The sequence below is a fragment of the Priapulus caudatus genome, unplaced genomic scaffold (genome assembly GCF_000485595.1).
Source record: "Priapulus caudatus unplaced genomic scaffold, Priapulus_caudatus-5.0.1 Scaffold1140, whole genome shotgun sequence".
NCBI lineage: Eukaryota > Metazoa > Priapulida > Priapulimorpha > Priapulimorphida > Priapulidae > Priapulus > Priapulus caudatus.
This window is the reverse complement of record NW_014578201.1, coordinates 31493-41169: the sequence shown is the minus strand read 5'-3', so window position 1 is coordinate 41169 and position 9677 is coordinate 31493. Positions and strand designations below refer to the sequence as shown.

The following is a 9677-nucleotide window of genomic DNA, read 5'->3' as shown; positions in this document are numbered from 1 at the left end:
AAGTTCATGAGCCACTTCAACGAGGCATGGTCGGTCGTACTAGGAAGGTCGTCCTTGCAAGTAGTGGCGGAACTGACGAACGAAGGTGGACTACTGCACATGCCAAACTCACTCCGGTTCGTAGTGCAGTAGACGTCGTTGTGTCGGGCCGAATCCACGACTCCCGTACGCTATCACACGCTCTTGCCATCCTGCACTTGTTGATAGGACCGCTCCCATTCTCGATCCGCTCGCATCCGTATCCACGATGAACTGTCACATCTTTTCGCGGATACCGAGGACTGGTGCTTCGTCAATCGTCGCTTGATCGTCGGAACGCCGTCTCACAGTCCATTGTCCATTAAACGGACCGTCTTCTTCGTAAGGTTGTGAGAGGATTCGCTAAGGCCGCAAACTCCGAGATAACTTCGGTAATAGTTCGCGAACCTTAAGAACCCTCGTACCTCCCTCACCGTGCGCGGCCGAATCCACTTTCTCACGGCCCGCAGCTTCGCCGGGATCGGCCAGCGCACTCCTTCGGGCGATACCTCGGTTCCAAAGGAATGAAGGCGCTCGTCCGGAACAACTCACACTTTCCCGGCTTCAGTTTGAGCCCTGCCCCTCGCAGGCGTTCAAACACGTGCTGGAGGCGCTCGGCTGTTTCTTCAAACGTCCTCCCGAAGACAATGACGTCGTCCAAGTAGATCAGGCACTCCTGCCACTGTAGACCTCTCAGTACGAGCTCCATCAATCGCTCAAAAGTGGCGGCCGCGCGCGTCCTCGCCGACTTCCAAACGCAGTCTTCTCCTTATCCCGGGCGTCCTTCTCCACCTGCCAATACCCCGACGCAAGATCCAGGGTGCAGAACCACTTCGCTCCCGACAATGCGTCTAGGGTGTCATCGATTCGAGAAAGGGGTTAGGCGTCTCTATGCGTGGCGTCGTTGAGACGACGGTAGTCGACGCAAAAGCGCGTTGTCCCATCCTTCTTCGTCACGAGAAACAGGAGCAGCCCAAGGACTACTACTGGTTCGATGACCCCTCCCTCAAGCATCTCGGTTCGATTCTTCGTCCATTATGTGTTGTTTCCCAATGGGGCATCTCCTCGGTGCGTTTCTTTTTTGATGGGTCCGGTGATCGCCCGTATCGATCATGTGCCAAACTATATCGGTACGGCCAGCGGTTCCTTCGCTGCGGCGAACAGACCGGTGTGAGCTCGGGAGTAACGTCTATGTTCCCCATCCAGCTCCTCACTTAGCAGCGGCTGCCAAACTCTTCTAGATGTACTGCAGCGGTGCCTCATTGCTGGCTGCTCTTCGCTGTATTGACATTCGTTCTCTTCGGGAACTTCTCTCCCGCCCCCATCCGGCGGTCTTCCGTCTCTTCCTTCGATCTTCCTGGGTATTTTATATCCGCCCCCTTTATTGGCGGCGTTTCTTCCATCTCTTCTTTCGGTCTTCCTGGGTATTTATATCCCGCCCCCTTATGGCGGGGGTTCTTCCATCTCTTCTTTCGGTCCCTGGGTATTTATATCCCGCCCCCTTATGGCGGGTTCGGTCGTGCGCGGGTATCACACGGGTAACCTCCTCCAGTCGACCGCACGATCTCTCCCTCTCGAATCACCAGTGGCCTCTTGCCGGTGTTGACCACTGTCAAGACGGCACGACGCGGCGAGTCGCATTCACCAGGCTTCGGCCGATGGCGGCCGTTACCTCGCTCCTCGTCGTCCTCTCTTAAATCGTCCTGCGGCCTCGGCGAGTGCCACCTGCCCTCCTTGCCACGCGGATCCCCGAAGTCGCCCTTCTATGGTGGTTCGGTGTCCGCCCGTACGGTTACCCGTCGGGTAGCCACAAGCTACGCGGCTCAATCTTCTCCTCTCCGTGGAGCAGGTGCAATACGTCATTGATGATCAGGAATCCTCGGCCGACATCGACTTGACAATCCCTACTGCCGAGGAAGTCCATACCGAGGATCCCATACTTCCTCCCGACGTCCACTACCAGCAAATCATGGGGGTGGGAATAGCCCCCAATGATCAGGTCGGCCCGAATCTCCCCGGCCACCGGCAACGGGTGATTCTGTACGTCGTACATGGCCGTCGACGCTCTCTCCAGCGTCGGCTTTCCTCGGGGTAGCTCCTCGTATACCTCCCGATCCAGTAATGTGGCGTCGGCTCCTGTGTCGACCATGAATTCCACGGGGTGGCCGCACACCTCGACAGTCAAATGCCATGACGTTCGCGGTTGTACGCTGGCAACACCACCTCGCTTCCTCTCTCCTTGTCGCCTTCTACTGCCTCCGGCCGGAAGTGTCGGTCTCTCCCGGCTCGCTAGTTTTCCGTCGGCCTCTCGCCGACTTCGACCTCGTGGCTGGCCGGCGGCTCCTTCGCCCCCCCGTCGCGGAAGTCTCTCTCCTTCCGGCGATCCAGCGCGACCACCCCAGCAGTAGCGGCCTCGTCGACTCGGCCGGGCTGTGATTGATGAGCACTCTCAGCACATGACCCGGTCGTCCACAGCGAAAGCATAGCATGCGATCAGGCGGCATCGTCGGGGTTCCATTGCCCGCCCGTGCCCCATCGCTCTCCTCGTCGTCGCGTACCGTTCCTCTTCTTTCTTCTCGACTTCGGCGCTCTCCAGCGACGGCGTTCTCCTCATAACGCGCCTCATCACTTCGGCGAGCAGTTGGAGTTCCTCCTCACTCCATCGACGTCCACCGGTACCTGGCGATCTCTCTCATCAGCCTCGACGGTCTGCTATCTTCCTCGTCCCTCTCTCTCGCGACCCTCTTCTTCTCCCGGAAGGGCTCCACACTCTCAGGCATCACCGGCGCGATGTACGGTTTTCGGGGGCTTCCCTCTCCTCTTGCCAACGCCTCGCTACTCAGCCGGCAAAACAGCGCGGCTAACTAAACAGTTTCGCGCCGAATGTCCCTGAACGTACGCGCGGAATGCGTGTGTCGGCAGATTCCTCACGAATCGCTGCCTCGCCATACGACTACACATCTCCTCGGCCACCCCCGGCACGCTCTAAACCTCGTTAGTCGTTGAGCGTTCTGGCTATAGCGTTCCCAGCGTCTCAGTGGGCTCCCTCCGTCTGAGTCTCCAAGGAGCCGGAAGGTATCGTCGCCCGCTGGATTGCGTTCCTGAGTATTTTCGATATGCACATAGAGCATAGGCCAGGCCGGTTGCATGGAAACGCAGACGGGTTGTCGCGTTGGGCCGAGGTTAGAAGATGCAAGAGGGAGGATTGCCCTGGATGTACAGAGACTGAGACCAAGAACTCCGCCGGAGGAGGGCGGGATAGAAATACTCCCGGGAAGAACGACAGTTTCGCCGAGGAAGGGCGAAGCCGAAGGAACTCCGTGAGCTCCGCTAGAGAAGAGCGGGATAGAAATACTTCTGGGAGGAACGAACGTTTCGCCGAGGAAGGGCGAAGTTAAACTGACTCCGTAAACTCCGCCGGATGAGGGCGGGATAGAAATACTCCCGGGAGCAGCGAAAGTTTCGCCGAGGAAGGGCGAGGCCAAACTGACTCCGTGAGCTCTGCCGGAGCAGGGCAGGATAGAAATATTTCCGGGAGTGGGGAGAGTTTCACCGAAGAAGTCGGAAGAGAAAGGCATATCTCGTGGTTACTGCTAGAGAAGAGCGGGATAGAAATACTTCTGGGAGCGACGAACTACCTGCCGCCGAAGAGCCGGGTAGAACGACCTCTACAAGTCCCACCGGAGAAGGTCGGGATGGTACCTCAGGGAGAGCGCGACGATTCGCCGAAGTACAACAGAGCGAAAGCGATTCCGAAGGAGTGCGGAACATTCAGGACGAGGAATGTTCTAAGCGTGCCAGGGGCACAGGGAAGATCGCAGAGGGAAGCGATGGCCACCGAAACCGAGCGTCGAAGGAATCGAGCGGGCCGACACGCACGAAGCGTGAGAGTCGCCGAGCACGGGCGAAGGAGAAATTCGTGGCGAGAGAGGAAGCGAGAGTGAGAATTCGCCGAGCAGGAGCGAAACAGAAGTACCAGGCGAGGTGGGTGAAGAGAGGTGGAGGATGTCGTCGGGCAAGGGCTACAAAGAAGTTCTTGGCGAACGGAACGGCGAGAACGCGACTTCGCCGAACCAGGAAGAGAGAGAGTCGTGTGGTAGAGAAGATGGAGAGTCTGCTCGGGGATGGAGGAGTAGACTTGGGACGAACCGAATAACCGAGGAGACCCGATTGTTGGAGCCGCGGACAACGAGCGAAGGGGTGCGATGTACACTACGAGCCGCGAACGCCGCCACAACAGCATGGGAACAGCTAGGCCCGTGGAGCGACGATCAGCTGAGGGATTGGCAACAGGGAGACGCCACTCTCAGGCTGATCTGCGATCTCAAGCGAAAACACGTTGACCGGCCGTCGTACGATGCGTTGGCCGAGGCTTCGTGGGAGGGAAAATCCTACTGGAGTCTCTGGGACCGACTGGAGCTTCAGCGAGGACTCCTGTACCGAAAGTGGAACCCCGAAAGCCGACCCAGCGTAACGATCATGCAGCTGGTAGCACCGCTTGTGATGCGCCGAAAGATCATGGAGTTGATGCATGCAGAGAGGATGACAAGACATCTCAGAGTACTGAAAACCATCAAACGCATTCGCCAGAGATTCACTTGGCCAGGCTTACGTGGAGACGTAAGGCGCTGGTGCCGCAAGTACAATACTTGCGCACGCCGAAAAGGGGGAAGACGCCGAAGAGCCGCGTTACAACAACAACAAGTGGGAGCACCGTGGGAGAGAATATATTTTCTGGGACCGCTGCCGACCACCGAGCGAAACAACAAATACATCCTCGTCGTGAGCGATTACTTTAGCAAGTGGACGGAAGCGTTCGCGCTGCCGACCATGACAGCACTACAAACAACTGACTGCTTGGTACCCAAGTATTCGCACGATTTGGTGTACCGCGCCGGCTACACTCTGACCAGGGGACAAACTTCGAGTCTCAACTCTTTCGCGCTGTGTGTGATTGTCTGGGGATCGACAAGACCAGAACGACCCCATACCACCCACAGTCCGATGGACAAGTGGAACGGTTCAACAGGACGATACAGGACTTATTAGCGAAGGTGGTGAATCGCCAACGTACCGACTGGGACGATCACCTACCCTACCTGATGGCAGCGTATCGGAGTACAGTTCAGGAGAGCACTGGGTGCAGCCCGAACTTAATGATGTTCGGCCGAGAAGCGGAATGGCCGCAGATCTGCTAATGGAAGCAACACCAGACGCGGGTGAGCCGGAGTGCCCGATTGAGTACGTAGAATGGCTACGCCACGTCATTCGGGAGGCTCACGAATTCGCCGAGGGACAGCTGGGGAGAGCTGCCATGCGACAGAAAAAAGCATACGACCGTGTAGTTTAGTTTAGTTTAGTTTTCACGGCCGTACCCGCCGGAACGTGGGTATGGTACTGGTATCCACCAGCCGACAGGAAGCTTGGAAATCCATGGACAGGGCCCTATTTAGTAGTACGAGCAAGCGCCAAGTTGAGATGGATACAGCGGGAGGAAGGTGGCGTGATCAAGACCGTCGTAGTGGATGAGCTGAAGCCCTACGAAAGAGAAAATGCCCCTCCTCGCTGGAATCTACTGCAACCTGCTGACCCCGCCATAAGGAGCGGGATATAAATTCCCAGGAACATCGAGAAAGAGGAGGAGGAGAACCCGCCATAAGGAGGCGGGATATAAATTTCCAGGAACATCGAGAACGAGGAGGAGAAGACCCCGCCATGAGAGGGCGGGATAGAAATTCCCAGGAACATCAAGAAAGAGGAGGAGAAGACCCCGCCATAAGGGGCGGTATCTAAATTCCCAGAAACATCCAGAAAGAGAAGGAGGAGATCTCGCCGGAGAGGTGCGAAGAAGAAATGCCTTACCAAGGGCAAGCGAAGAAGATGAGAGCGCTGGGAAACTCGCCGAGGAACACGAAGGTGCTTATCTGCACGAGGAGAGAGCGACTGAAGCATCTGTCGGCGAGAATAGTACCGAAAGTGAGGAAGTTACCAGTGAGATTCGACCGTTGGATGACACTGCTACGGCGGGGAATGACGATGAAACTGATATCTCCGCCCTGCCGGAAGCAGCCCCGAACGGCGAACCGAGGACGACGGAGACGGCAAAGAGAGTCGCCGAAGAGAAACCAGGGAGAGATAAGGCCGAGAGTAGGATGCATAATCGCACCTCTCGCCCTACCCGAGAAGTGAAGTATAGAAGAGAGGGGATCACGCTAATTTCGCCGGGAGAGACTACCCGCACACGCCGAATGGTCCGACCTCCACAGTACTTCGGCTTCCCACTAAAAGGGGGTACTATAGTACGACTATGGCATGATACTCTAATGTAGATGGGTCACCGAGACTAGACGGGGAGAGAGAGAGACTGCCGAACGGAGGCGGGGATAAGAAAATTATCCGGAGGAACCTTATAGGGGAGTGCTGCAGCGTAAGGGGAAAGCTGAGTATGACAGCAACCGATGTATACGCAGGCTATGAGGGTCGAAGGAGAACCCCCTACAGGAGAAACGCCAAACGAGAGAGAGAGAGAGAGAGAGAACAGAAAACACCGAGTGTATCGCAGATACGTATACAGCGTACAGCCGGGACATGCGAAACACCCCTGTGGCCGAATATTGGGACGGACGCAAGCGGCTGATTGGGAAAAAACGCTACGTATATACAAGTGGTGCACACAAGTTGAATCTACGGGAGAGGATGGGAGTGAGAGAGACGGAACGAGACAGAAGAGAAGAGCGGAGAGGAATCACTATACATGAATGAGCTCTGATAGCGTAGTACCTCGCTCTGCAAAGACCGCACGAGAGGACAACACAAAGAATGCCTATGTCGTGGGAGTAGAAGACGGATGCAAGCGTTGCACTGGTAGCAATGGCTGTAGGAATTGTCTACACCTACGAGAAGACAGGTAATACGGTGGTGAAGAATGGAGAAGAGACGTTACGTGTACATGCGAGGGTAAGGAGGACGCCTTACGTTTAGCGTTACGTCCAAGCTAACGTGAAGGGATGCCTTCACAACGCTGTACGAGGTCAGAATGCTTGTTGCAAGGCGAGTGGCTGCATAGCATAGCCACAGTGTTGGAGCGTAACTCAGCACAAGCGCTGCGCCGAACGTGAGAGGTCAGAGGGCAAACGTGTGCAGGTTGCGCATGAAACTGCCTGGAACGGAAAGTGAAAGCGTAAGCTGCGTAACCACCCGGGTGACCCGACTTCCCGCATTTCTTGCGTGACCACGGAGACGAAAGACGTGATGGCAAATCCGCCCGCTGAGAGAGCTGATGCGATTTTGTTACTCGGAGAAGAGTGGGGAGATGAGCTGAGTGAGACCGAGTCGAGCAGCGACAGCGAGGACGGAGACGCGAGTGAAAGAGAAGTGGCTCGCGCGATAGAATCAGGCGCCGCGGGAGAGGGGATAGCTGCTGCCGAAGTACGTGGAAGCAGCGAAGCGCTATCGCTCCGTAGTGAAAGAGAAAGGGAGAAAGCAGCGCTTCACGCAGCCGAGCCGACGTCGAGGGCGATTCGACGCCCGACGCCGACGAAAGCGGTAGCGATGAATGAAGCGAGAGTCCGGGCTAGAGTTGCCGCGGAGGGAGATTTACTGGTGCCGCCCGTGACGGCGGAGGCTGAGAGGGAGAAGCCGTCCGTACACACCGACGAGGCGTGTGAGCCGACGATTGTGCTCACTGCGGCCGCGTTCGGGGATAGAGACGAAGGAGAGAAGAGAGCGGTGACAGCAGAGCAGCAGCCATCTGAGAACAGTGGGTCTACGTTATCCGTAACCGGTAGCCTTGCAGACGCTGCGCACGGTAGCTCGGCTGGTCGGCGAGGAGGGAAGCGCCGCCGCAAGCTTAATCCAAAGGGAGAAGTGCGACCGACGAGCGCGCCGCCGACAGTAGAAAAGCCGAAGGAGGGAAAAAGTCACCCGCGAAGGAAGGGAGGAGTGACCGACGTCGATTGGCCTGAACATTTAGACCAACCTCGATCGCCGAGGGCGATTCGACGCCAGACGCCGACGCTGGAGGAAGTAAGAAGTGGGAAGGCTCCCTAGAGCCGACGGTTTGACGAATCGACGAACCGGGCCGAACAGGTGCCGCCGAATAGATGGGCGTGGTGCCGTACTTGTCAATTACCGACGAGGCATGCGCAGGACCACCAGTGGGAATATCATACTCTATCTGGGTGGCTGGTACACTGTCCATTCAGGAGTTGCACGTACACGTGTGCTGCACGAGTTGAGTATCGGATTGAGCGCACTTACGGCAGACACACCGAAAACCCGGCGGTTACCAGCGAGAGGGAGAGAAGCAGTGGCAGGTGAGACCCGGCTTCATGACAGAATACAGGGGGAGGCAAATGGCTACGCGGTAGGCCACCCCGAACTACCTGCTATCATGGGAAAGCGAGTGATCCGGTTTGCCGACGCGTCGTTGCAGGGAGACCCGAAAGCGAAGAGCTGGGCGACGAAGGAGAAGGGGAAGACTGGAGGGAGAGGCGCTACAGTGACAGCCTGCGCCGACCGACCGAAAACCGGTGAGGGGAAGCACGGGTCGGAATCTACAACAAATCCGCAGGTCGTAATGCGTAAGCTGGCTGCGCCGCGCTCGCCTCCAGCGGACAAGAGGTCGAGAATGGCAGAGCCGCGGGTAGCTGCGGTAGATCGACGGAGGCACCGTAGTGGATCGGGGAGCCGGTCCGAGAACTCTGCTGGGAGGAGGGAGACGCCCTCCCGACTTAGCGGAACAGCGAGGAGCGATACGCATCGGAGCCACTCTAGCCGTGTGAGCCGAGCGAGTCCGGAACGTGAGCGACGACCGGCGACCGAATCAGCCAGTGACTTGCTCTCACCGAATCAGAGATCCGAGAGTGGGACATTTCAGGGGCGACGAAGTATGCTGACAGCGCCTAGCCCGGACGTGCAACTATGGAGACTGGACGACCGATGGCTGGACGAGGTGGGCTTGATCCGCACGGAACTTGTTCGGAAAATGAGCGACGCAGATCTACGCCGGGGACAGGAGCACGTGTAATAAAGCTAAAGTCATTACGATATAGAGAGACGCCGCAGGGCAGGCACTGTTCTTCACCACGTCTATGTCGAGGCTAAGATTCTACACAGGGACACGCCTCAGGCACTTTTGGTCACTCGCTTCGTTATAGGCAGTTCGATACGGGTACTGCCAAGTACGACATTCCGGGTAAACAAAAGGAACCCTCCCCCTATCATTAAAAAAGAGGACAGTAGCCTTGTTTTATAGACACATTAACCTGGAAGCGTAGCACTACTAAGATCACGTGAAACATCCAGACTTGCTTAAATAGAGACGTTTTCTAACAGAGAATCAGAGAGAGAGAGGGAGGAGAGAACCAACCGGGTCTCTCGGAGTCTCTCTCTCTGTCTCTCGCTCTCTCTCCCGGTATGTAAGTATAAATAAGTCTTATCGTATTCGTGTTATAGTTTCGAGATCTTGCATTAAATATGTAACTAATAACTTGTCTCTGTAAGTTTTGTGTACGAATTAAATAGACATTTGTTTGTACGTTATACTTCCGTGTCTGTCTACTTTGTGAATGCCTCAGGGTACCTCACAAGGGTGCCCGCGCCAAGTAGAACATCACAGTTTTACACTACCCGTACACGAGCCGCACGAGCCACACACG

The 9677-nt window shown here is 56.5% G+C and overlaps 1 protein-coding gene and 1 long non-coding RNA gene across 3 annotated transcripts in view; one reads left to right on the top strand and one right to left on the bottom strand.

Moving 5' to 3' along the window:
* The window catches only part of LOC106815539 (tetratricopeptide repeat protein 38-like), an 85927-nt gene that overhangs the window by 52486 nt on the left and 23764 nt on the right, over positions 1–9677 (bottom strand). The gene's annotated exons all lie outside the window — the stretch shown is intronic.
* Positions 7235–9677, top strand: part of LOC106815540 — a 5372-nt gene continuing 2929 nt past the window's right edge. The window contains exons 1-2 of the long non-coding RNA XR_001394758.1: positions 7235–7245; positions 7448–7450. This is a non-coding gene — a long non-coding RNA (uncharacterized LOC106815540). The remainder of the gene's footprint in view (positions 7246–7447; positions 7451–9677) is intronic.